This window comes from Cryptomeria japonica, chromosome 8, assembly GCF_030272615.1.
Source record: "Cryptomeria japonica chromosome 8, Sugi_1.0, whole genome shotgun sequence".
Classification (NCBI taxonomy): domain Eukaryota; kingdom Viridiplantae; phylum Streptophyta; class Pinopsida; order Cupressales; family Cupressaceae; genus Cryptomeria; species Cryptomeria japonica.
This window is the reverse complement of record NC_081412.1, coordinates 52,985,243-52,995,215: the sequence shown is the minus strand read 5'-3', so window position 1 is coordinate 52,995,215 and position 9,973 is coordinate 52,985,243.

Here is a 9,973-nt window from a genome sequence, read left to right as displayed (position 1 = left end):
TCAATATTTGCAAGGCTAGATTTGGCTATTTTGTCTCTAACTATTGGCAGAATTCTTCTTGGGTTAATTTGGAGGAAATTAATGTTTTCTTTTCTCCAATCCAACAGGCTTTGTTGTCCTTGTTTGTTAATCCTCTGGTTAAAGATATTTTTATTTGGAGGTTGACCCGAGATGGTTCCTTCTTTGTGGCCTCTATTGTTAGAAAGATGGTCTCTCCCCTACTCCATCCTCCTGTTTGGGCTAAGGCTTGGATCAAAAACCTAACCCCTGAAGTTAATATCTTCTTCTGGCTTTTGCTCCAAAATAAAATCGTTATCATTGGCAATTTAAGTAAGAGAGAATTCTTGATTCTAAATAGGTGTCACTTATGTCTCAATGCTAAAGAATCTATCTCTCACCTTGTGCTACATTGCCCCTTCATGGTGGAGATTTGGGGTATGATTTTTCATAAGTGGAAGATTGCTTGCATCTTTCAGGATAAGGTGGAAGATTTCTTTGTTCAATGGAGGTGTCCCTCTTCCAATTATTTTATCAAAATCCTTTGGTCCTTGTTGTTTCCCTATGTCTCCTGGCATGTCTGGAAGGAAAGGAACAATGGAATCTTTAGGGAGTCATTTTGCACAACTGAGATTATTTTTAAAAAGGTGTGTAGGTCCATCAGAGAGAATATGAAGTTAATAGGCAGTGGCATTTTCCTTCCACTTCTATTTCATATGAGGATAAGAGGATCTCTATGGAGTGGGGGTTAGAGAATGATATTTGCAAGTTCAAAGCAAAGAAATCTAGAGACAATGTTTTCTGAAATTACCCTTCGGAGGGATGGATGAAAGTTAATTTTGATGGGGAGGCTAAGGAGAACCTCGGGCCTGCTCGAAGGGAGGAGTGGTAAGAGATTCAAAAGGGATTTGTTTAGTTGTGGTGGCCCTGCCTCTGGGTTCATAGACCAATCGCATAGCTGAAGCTATGGCAGCTATGGAAAGCCTTAAAATTTTTGAGAATTTGGAATTGAAAAAAGTTTGGATAGATGGGGACTCCTTAAATATTATCAGTTGTCTTAAAGGTTTGGCTAAGCCCTCTTGGAAAATTAAAAACATTATTATAAGGGCCCTTAAAATTATTGAAGTTTTGGATAGGTGTGTCATAACTCATACCTATAGGGAAGCAAATACGGTGGCGAACACTTTTTCCAACATAGGAGTTAATTTATTGGCCCCTATCATGTGGAAAGGTGAAAGAAATATGTCTTTGGAGGCTAAGGAGAAATTATTTTTTGATTGCATTCATGGGAAGGTTACTCCCTTATTATCTCATGATGGCCCTTAGATCGAATTGTTACATAAATGATTGTTGGGATGGCAGAAAGTTTCTAGATTATATGAGGTGGACTACCCCGCATGCTTTGTGGGTGATTAATTGCATTATGTGCTTTATCTCTGTGTTTCTCTGTTGGTATTGCAGAGTCTCTTTTTTCTCAGGTGAAGGAGGGGTTGTTTGGACTGCTGAAACAATGGGGGGCATTATTAATAGGAATGAGCCGATGAGTTGTGAAGGTTGGAAGAAGGAACAAAAAGTGTGGAGAAGATTACAGAAAGGAGGGCTAACAGGATATATGGAGAAATTACATGCTAAAAGGGACCATGTTTCCAAACTCTTTGATAAGGGATGGAACAAAAAGAAAGTTACTCTATTTGTGTAGACGGTGAAGTTAGATGAGAAATTGGTTGCGGAGGTTACAGGGTTGTCGATGGAGGGGGCCAAATTCTTCAGGGACAAAAAATATTTTGACAATGCGGTGAAAACATTTCCTAAGAATGATGATGAAAAGGAGAGGCTTGTCAAACAGGACTGTACTTACTTTTCTCCCAACTGGGTAAAAAGTTTATAGCGTAAAATGTTGAAAGTGATAATGGAATTTGTTACAGTTGATGAGAGGTTTACTAAAGTCTATAGCTACCATTTTGTGTTTCTCAATCATTTTAGATATGACAATAAGGTTTCCTTTCCTTATCATCTGGTTTCCTCCCAAAATGATTGTCTAGGTGACCACATTAAGAGCCCTAAGTCGAGCCCTTTGGCTCATTAGGGATTAATCCTTTTAATTTATGAGCACTTTGAAGCTAGGGTTAACAAGGTGAAGGCCAGTTTGGAAGATAAAGATGAGGATTACACGCCTAGTGATGGCTTTGATGACTCTGAGTCTAAGGTTAAGGTCGTCACCTCTACCCCCCTTGAGAAGAGGGTCAGAATCCCCAAGAAGAACAATGATGTTTTGTCGATGGAGAAAACCTCTAATTTCAAGGTGAAGCCCAAGGGGAAGGGTATGCAGATAATTTTATCTAATTCTGATACGGGGGGTGAGTTGCCTCCTCAAAATTTTGAAAACCTGGAATTGGAACTGATGGACTTGGACTCCCAGGATTTATAAGACAAGCCTGAAATGATGTTGGATATTTTGGGAATTGCAAGAAGCACCTCTGTAGATATGTATTGCTTCCAACATTGGGTGTTATATGAAATTAAGAATTTGCATCTTAAGCAGAGAACTACCTTAGCTAAGTTGGAAAGGGTTGAAGGAGTTGTGGGGAAAGAGGGTCAGGTGACAATAAAGGACAAGGGAAAAGGTTGCGCTTCTGAGAGCAATGAGTGTGTCCTTTGGAAAGAAGATGAAAAAAGAATGATGTTGGAGTGCCTTCAGAAAATGGAGAGGCTATTGAACTTTATAAGAATAGATATGATGAAAATTTTGGGGAGATTAATCTGAAAATGCAAAAAGTTGAGGTTTCTCTCAAGAAGATAATGGAGAATAGTGTGGCTATGCTAAGAGTGTCTACTACCAATATGTCAGCAATGGTGGCTAGATTGGAGAAGATGCATAATGATAGGAACTTTGTGGATTTGGAGATGGATCTTGGGGTCTCTAGCTCCAAGGATATCCCTCGCAATACAAGGAGAATCAGACAAAGCACTAAGGTTGTCGAGGTTCCTTTGCCTCAGGATCTTCTTGACCTCAAGGAAGCTACAAAGACCATCATGATGCTGCAGAAAGAGGCTATTGATGGTCTCAATATTTTCATGTAACTGGTCATGGTATCTTACTATTGCTGTGCTCGCCAACACCTCACTATTTTTTTGTTGTTCTTTTCTTTGATTGTTGTGTCTCTGTTGTCTTTTTCTATTGCAGCCTGTTCTATTTCTTTGTTGTTATTCTTGGTCTAGTTGCTTTAATGCTCTATATTTGGATTATGATGTAAGGGGTACATGTTTTTGTTTAATAAAAAACCATAAAATATTTAGGATGGAAATTCTGTTGTTGATCAAACACCTATCTTTGAGAATGGTTACTATATGCTATTTAAAATTATTGAAAATGAAAAGTTGTTATATGTCTTTCATTATAGTTTTAGTGATACTATTTTTTTTTGCTCCATGGATTTGTGTTGATAAAAAACATGAAGCTGAAATAAAGTTGGTGCTAGGTCTCAAAGACAGAAACTGAAGTCAACATCAATAGACTTCGATACTAAAAAATTGCTTAAATATTGCATGTAATAGAAGTTCCCTGAGGTTCCAAGACAATAAAGAAATTGAAATCAACATCATTAGACTTTGATTTAGCGAGATCGCATAGTGTTTCATATAATAGAAGTTTCATGAAATCCCATACTCTATGGAAGTATAAATATTATAATTTGCTTAATGTGTCGGAGCCTTTAGGAATTTATGAGCATGGTTATGTAATTGCAAGGCAATAACGTCGAAGCACAGTCAAAACAAAGTTCACGATCCACGAATTTTCTTGGTTATTGCAAGGTAATAAAGTTGAAGCACCAATTTTGTCTTCATTGACACCACCATCACCACTTGCGCACCCTTTGTTTATAGCACATTTCCATCTCCATACCCGTTGAAGAACTGAATGGCCTGTTTCCAATAGAGGCGGTTTATTACATATCCATTCTTGATTCATTTTCTTTTTTTTCACTAGAAAATCAATTTTCTGTTAATGGCCTCAAATCCAAACGTTCCAGTGAAATAAAATCTAATAATTTGAGTTTTATTTGAATTCAAGGAATCAACTTTTAAAATATTGACTCATTTGATTTGGGAATTTTTACTAATTTCTATCATAAAACATATATATTCATTCATGTTTCAATTATTATACATATACAAATATTTTTTGTGTTTAAATAACTGTGTATTTTATTTCTTCATTACTTAATTCATTATTTTATTTCTTCATTACTTAATTTTTTGTGTTTTAAATTTTTTATCTTGAATCTTTTGCAGCCCTCATCCTTCTATGGTTGTTTATCTAGTTTTGGTTTGCAAACTATTAGTTTTCTCCTATAATTTCTCGTTATCATCTTGATGATGCAAACAAAATTATATAATTCAATTCATAAATAATATGCAGTCAGCATCCTGAATAAACCTAACCTACAATTAATTTAGACAAACTTATGCTACATTTTTTACATGACATTGGTGCCATAAATACACCTATTTGTAAACCTTCAGTCATATGGAAAGGATATGATGATTTATTCATCTCAATGGCGAGATTCATGATGCGGATAAAAAAATGGTTCAATACTACAAACAGACATAAGTGTGGTACAAAGACAATGCAACATCTAGTTAGCAAAATACTAAGTTGTGGGATGAATGTGAAGAAAAAAGAAATATTGTAAACTCCTATGCATTCAGAATATACAGAGATGTCGAGGTAAGAACCATCTATGAGTATAAATCTTAGGAGTGCAAGGACCCAAAAGGTTAAGAATGAGAATCTCCATGGTCAAAAATAACTAGAAAGATGCTTCCTTAGGTCAAATAAAAGTAGGTACAGATTATAAGAATTCAACAAAGATTTGGATACTTCAAAATCGCACACACTAAGCAACATATTAAGCCTAGAGAATGCTAGTCAATTTTGAGCACTTTTAAACTTATAAATCAAATATTTATGTATGTGACTTAAGCCATTCAATACTTTAATAATTGATGGTTTGTCTTCCCATTCATATTCTTGTACATATACTCAAACATGTGCTATATGTGCTAATCTATTGCCTTTGTCATAGAAGTGTAGTGTAGAGTGGCATCATGTGGTGTGAAGGTTTCAAAGTTTTGATGTAGGATCACAAAGCATACAAGAACAGACCAATACTCTGAATTACAAAGTATTGGATTTCAGGCTCACTAGATGGACAAAAGAGGGTGTCAATTTGCCATTCAACTGTCATTAACCTTAAATTTTCATGTCCTAGCAGATACGCATCACTACATTGCTTTATGCTTTCCTTCGCTTTCAGAAATAAAATGATAGATAAGGGAAGTGCTAAAATCCTTTTTTCCTTCAATTTGTCATTTAGCTTGCTTCCTAACTCAATCATGTATCCCCAATTTCTAATCAAATGTCCCTCTTGTTGCACCCTATGAAGGTATTTATTTAACTGTTCGAAGAAGATTTAGTTGAATGGCAGTCAACCTCATGCATTATCCCCCACGTCTACACTTTTTTTTAAATTATTATTATCAAGGTGAATAATGCGCACTTGCCTTTAACTCCATATGACTTCTTCTCACCACAAGAGTAATTACAACTAGGATTTAGGGGTTAGTTCTTTTAAATAGAATATACTAGAAACTGTTCACTATTATTGTTATCTATTTATTTAAACAATTTTGTTTAATTACATTTTATATTTATTTAATTTTCTAAGATAAATATTTATGATTTCAAAAGAAAATCAATTTAATTAAAATTAGATAATGCTATTATAAATAATAAATAAGAGTGAGAAAATTGATTTATATTTAAATCATAAATATTTATCTTAGAAAATTGCTATCATCAAAATAATTAGTTTTCTCAACTTAATAATTTAGTAGAGAGGTTGTTTCAATAAAGTGGAAGTCTTTTGTGAGAAAAAGATATCATATTTTGAAGATTAACAACGAAATGTTTTTTTATATAATCATATATATTTTATGTCAGTTATATAAAATTTCTAATAAAAACAATCAATTATGTCTACAACTTAGAAGAAAATATGTCTTATGAAATTCTAGAATATCTATAATATTTGGGCCTTAAACCAAATTTGTTTAAGTTTTCTTCAAGCCTTAGTTAAGTGTAATCTATGATATCAAATGTTATATGCGAAGTTTGTGTTCTATGCCTCTTATTGTTTGTAAAATTTGGAGAAGATGTGATTTGGACAAAATCATGTCAAAAGCTAATTGATAATTTCAAGAGATAATATGTGTATGTGTGTGGTCACATTTGTTAATTTCTTGTTATATTTCTTAGTTAATTGTCATTCACTTCTATAGGCTTTCTAGAATCTTTGAAGAGCTCTTTTCAAAATAGAATATGAAGTCTCTTTGATTAGTTATGAATTGTTCAAATAGATTTGTTTGTGTGAATTATTTATATTTCATCTAAATGAATATCAGGTGTCTTTTAAGTTTATTATTTTATATTATAAAGTTGTTTGCATGTTTCTTGAAGTTTTGATATTATCACCCAAAAGACTTTTTGGCCAAATGACCATATTTTTACACAAATCTCTTCATATTATTCATTGCATGTTATTTATGTTAGGTTTCACTCATATGCAAAATTAAGTGATATATAGTTTTTCCAAATCTTATGATAGTTTTTATTGGTAGTCTACCTTTAGAGTTATGTATGTTGGGTTACCTAGTTCCACATAAAGCAAGAAAAGAATAAGGGGGTTCAGTTTTTAACATGAAGGAATTTGTCTCACATCTTAATTTGTCTTACAACTTCAATTCATTACTAATTATTTATTAGGAAATCTTTAAATTCAAACAACTTATCTACGACTACTATATATATATATAATATACTTAAAATCTATTTTAACAGTAAGCTCTTAAATTTATAATGTAATTAAATCCAATAATTTATGCTTTTTTTTTATTTCATGTGACTATTGAGTGGTATTTATAACACTATTTTACTATGCTCCTAATCTTATAGTGTGTATTGAGTTAAGAATAGTTGGCTTTTTGTTACCTTAACACTTGAATAAGTTATATAATCACTTAAATTGTAACCTTATATAGGTATATAGGTCCTCCTAAGTTCATTATTTTAAGTATTTAAGTTGGCCTTGGTGGTACCTATGACATGATTGCATATAGATAAATATTAGTGGCAAGTTATTATGAACATTAGAGGTACCCCCCTCAAAGTTGTATATTATTATAGTTATTTGAAAATATTTATTATTATATCATTCTATTATGAAAGCTATTTCATTACATACCTTGACTTAAGCACACTTAATTATGGAGGTTCTCCTCAAACTAAGCCCATACAACTTTCTACACCATTTATTCATTCCTGTACATGATTGATGGGTTCATGTGAACCACTACTTATGAAATAAGATCAATGAGTAGCACTCGAAAACAATACAATTGAAATTTCATAAAACAATATGTTTGACATTTTCAAATAAGATATCAACTAAATATATTTGATGCTATGAAAAAATACATGATTAAATAGATTTGAATCATAATAGTACTAAGATGCTTGAATCAAAATAGTACTAAGATGATTAACTTCCTCAACGGTCTTGATACTCCACCTTTAAAAATATCATCTACAATAAATTTAATAAATAAAAAAATTTATTCATAAAAATAACTAGATTGAAGATAAAAACCATACAATAAATTAATATAAAGTAATGTATATGTCAAAGATGTTAAAAGCAATACAGTGTTGATGTGAAGATGAGACATCTCAACCCTATCTTATCTTACATTGTAATCAAGACTTCATCAAGATGAACCATTTTGTTCACATGAGAAACATGTGTTCTTAGACTTCACTTACATGTGCACAAGTAAAATACAATACCAATCTCTACTCTTCTCATATTGTCTAATTATAAATAAAAAAAATGCAAACCAATTAAAATTAATTATAAGAGGAAAGAAGAATTTAAGAATTGTAATTTTTATGTTTATTAATTAAAATGAAAATCAAAACACAAAAAAATGTCTAATCAAAGTAATTTTTGCTCATTTCACAGACAATGACGTTTAAGGAAGCCTAAAAAATAGGAAATATTTTTTATTGAAAGAAAGATTAACCATTATTGATGTTATCATCTAGATGCCTAATCTTCTCCTCATTATCTATCTTCATAGTTTTCACATCCTTAGCCACATTTTTGATAGAGCAAGGCATTTTATCAAAGTTGTCCAAAGTAGGGTTCATGTTCAAACTATTCACCCCCAAATCCACTTTGTCATTAAGGGTATTAACCTTATCCTTAAGCAAGTTGATTTTAGAAACCATCCATTTGAAAAAGGTTGTTTTGTCCCTTCGTCACATCCTTGGCCACCACCAACATGTCCATTGTCTCGGTGGAAGAGGAATCCTTTCCATTTACACAAAGATACCTTTCTCTATTTAAATATGTATTTCAATGTGGAAATCCATCCCTTGTAGGTCCATCTTAGAATCAAGGATGTTAGCCTTGTCCCTTGCCACCTCATCCATCATCTTTTTGAATTCACACTTGATTTCTCTAAAATCTTCTTGGCATGGGGGGTACTGGCCTTCCTTTTGTCCCCATTCACAGGATGAGATAAATTAGGGCCTTCTTTCTTCTCTTTAGCCTTTTTGTACTTCAAATATTTAGAAGAAACCCGCACATAATAAGTACTATTTTTGGTAGAATTTAGGATTTGGGAGTCTGAAACATACTCCACTGAGAGAACATAATCAAAGTCTTCTTTATTAGATTCATACCTATGGGGCCACTTGGGGGAAAAATTAACCTTCTTAGGGTGTTTGAAATTGCCAAGATGGTAGCAACTTTCATCATTAGATGGGGCTTCTTCAAGGTTGGTAGAGAAATCATAATGAATGTCATGAAGATAGTGAGCAAACTCAATTTTACACTTAGAAGAAGATGAATTTGACTAGATAGACAAAGTCTTAGCATGATCCATGAGGAGAATGAGGCCTTCATGGAAAACTAGTAAATTGGGGTTTTTTTGTGAGCATTAATCTCATTGCAAAGAGAGGAAAGATTTGTAAAAGGGTAGAGAGATCCATCTATTGTGCCTGAAATGATTTAAAATTATCTATTAAATAGCTATGAAGGGTTATGTACATCATGATCACTTATGCAACTTCAGCCCAAATGGGTTTTATGGATGCATGGTCATATCCCCCATCATCTTAAACCTCTTACATTTACCTTTGTTGAAAATATATTGACAACTTCATCATATGCCTTTTGATCACTGTAAAATTTCTTACCCTCCACCAACATTCCAATGATTAATGCAACAAGATCTTCAATGATGAAGATTTCAATCTTATACACATACAAAATACCATGCTCCCACCCTTACAGAAAGGCATTAATTTCCAAAGGGTTGTGGCCATGGAGTTTCTCCAAATGCAGAGTACAACCTCCTGCTAAAAGCTTACCCCAAACAGGATGGTTATTCTATATTTTTTCATAAGAAGTGGGCTACACATTGTTTCTCTCACCACCCATAATTTTTCAAGAGCTAACAAGGAGCCAAAGACCAAACAAGGGAAAGATAGACCCCAAAGAGCAGGTGAAACTTAGACTGGAAAAAACAATAGAACAAAAAATCTTAAAAAAATGTGTCCTGCCTTTTCCTCCCGTAATGGGGGTTGGACATCTCATCCTTCCCATTTGCATGCACCAAGTGTAATGAGCCATCATTACAAAGAGATGTATTTTTAGCATAATCAACTATCATCAACAATGAGATTTTTTAATTTCCCTAGGGATTCGATCATAAGACCCATATCATAATATATTAGGTTGCTTAGCTCCCACATTAGCAAAACCATTAGCAACTTTATTACCTTCACAAAAAATATGGGAGATTTTATTGTAGTTGAAGAAAAATCAACTCTACAACTCCCAAAGAT